The 1,943-nt window shown below is 34.9% G+C and overlaps 1 pseudogene; it reads left to right on the top strand.

Annotated features, from left to right (window-relative positions):
• Positions 1-575: 575 nt before the first annotated feature.
• LOC126249171 (uncharacterized) lies at positions 576-1,617 on the top strand (annotated as a pseudogene).
• Positions 1,618-1,943: the final 326 nt, after the last annotated feature.

The raw sequence follows: 1,943 nt of genomic DNA, 5'->3' as shown, positions 1-1,943 counted from the left end.
TAGACTTAGAACTACTTAAACCTAACTAACCTAAGGACATGACACACATCCATGCCCAAGGCAGGATTCGAACCTGCGACCGTAGTGGCAGCACGGTTCTGGACTGAAACGCCTAGAACCGCTCGGCCACAGCGACCCACCTTCCTTTGCAGTCCTCATACATGATGACAGGATAAATGTTTTGGAACACTTGAATAGTTCTTGTTCTACATTATGTACTGAATGGAGAAATACTTGAGTGCTTTTGGTGATTCTTTATTACAGAAAATCAAACTGCAAATGGCATATTGAAATGCATTTTAGAACAAAAGGCTCAATCCTTCAAGGAAATGGACAAAAACTGATCACTCAGATATTTGATGGTGCAAATGTCATGAAAAAAAAACAGGGGTTCAATTAAAAATAGAAGCAGTTTACGGTAATGCGCATTTCATTCATTGTTATACACATCAAATTAATTTAATAATGAGAAATGCAGCAAGTATTACATGAAAAACAAGAATATTTGTCTATAAAATTATGGATATTCCAATATTCTTTTCAAGATCATAAGTGTATCCCTTCTCAAGAAGCATATGGAGAATAGCATTCCACATCCATTTTCTACAACCTGGAACTTCAACATACAGGTTATGAACAGACTTTAAGAAAATTCGCAACCTTTAAAAAACAGCATCACTGAAATTCAGTGAACATGAAATGGAGATCAAACCATTGCAGACGCAACAGGAATTTTAAAATACCTGAATAATGATAATTTCAAGTTTTGTTAGAGATTTTTCATAAGATTATGCCTAATTTTGAAATAATTTACAAACAAATGCAAATTTCGAGAAACCAGTGTGATTAAAGTTAATGAATATGTAACCACATTCAAAGGTGTTATTGTAGAGCTAACAGACTTAAAGTACTGTGAGAATTCTTCAAAGTCACTGATGGTTGAAGCTAAGGGAGTGTACGGCTGTATATGGGTTGATGTAATGTACAGATTTTCTTCCACTAAAAACTTAGTAGCTGCTAAACTACTCAACAACAAACATTTCGTTAGTTTTGAGTATGTACATCTTACACAAGAGATAGTACTTACCACTGAACTATGTCCCTTGATTGACAAAGGAGAGTTTTAAATTGAACTGTAAGTATGACAATTCCTGGCAGATTAAAACTCTATGCCTGATTGGGGCTCAAATCCGATACCTTTGCCTTCTGTAGGAAAGTGCTCTACAAGCACAACTGACGAACCATCCTCACAGCTTTAGTTCCGCCAGTACCTCATGCCTTCTGAACTACAGTACCTATATTGTAGGTTTCATGTTCATGAATATTGCAAATTAACTAAGCTGCTGGAATTAACCTTGGAAAAAAACTCTAGATAATGTTCTTGTTGAAATTATGAAACTGATAAAAATCCTCTTGACAAATCCCATAACTACATCAGAGACAGAAAACAACTATTCGAAAATGAAAAGAATAGAGAACTTTTCTAAAAGACTAAATGTGCTAGCAGTACTTCCAACCGAGAAAAATATCCTTCGCTGTCATCGAGAGACCAAGCAGAAAATTACTGATATTTTTATGCAAATTAAAACAAAAAGAAAGGATTTCCTTCTGGAATGAATAGATCAAGCTTGAACTGTAACTATTTAGGTTAAAGTAAGTAAAAAATATTCGACTTTGTTCCTTTAAGATTTTATCAAGTTTCTGAACGAGTTTTCTTTCTATACACACTTGTTTCGTTTTACACAATTTTAAAACAAAGTCTAATAATTTTCAGGAGCCAATCCCGTTAATTTTAGTTACAAGATGTCTTTTGGACATGTCCAAAAGAACAGACACCATATCCATATAAGTATATAGTTCTGGCTATACCGGCCATGACCTTCTTCTTCTATGCGGATGCACACATGCTCCTTGAACTCTTACGGGACATGGTAAGAATGTCT

This window comes from Schistocerca nitens, chromosome 3 (assembly GCF_023898315.1).
Source record: "Schistocerca nitens isolate TAMUIC-IGC-003100 chromosome 3, iqSchNite1.1, whole genome shotgun sequence".
NCBI lineage: Eukaryota > Metazoa > Arthropoda > Insecta > Orthoptera > Acrididae > Schistocerca > Schistocerca nitens.
The sequence above is the reverse complement of the archived record's forward strand: the minus strand, read 5'-3'. Positions and strand labels throughout refer to the sequence as shown.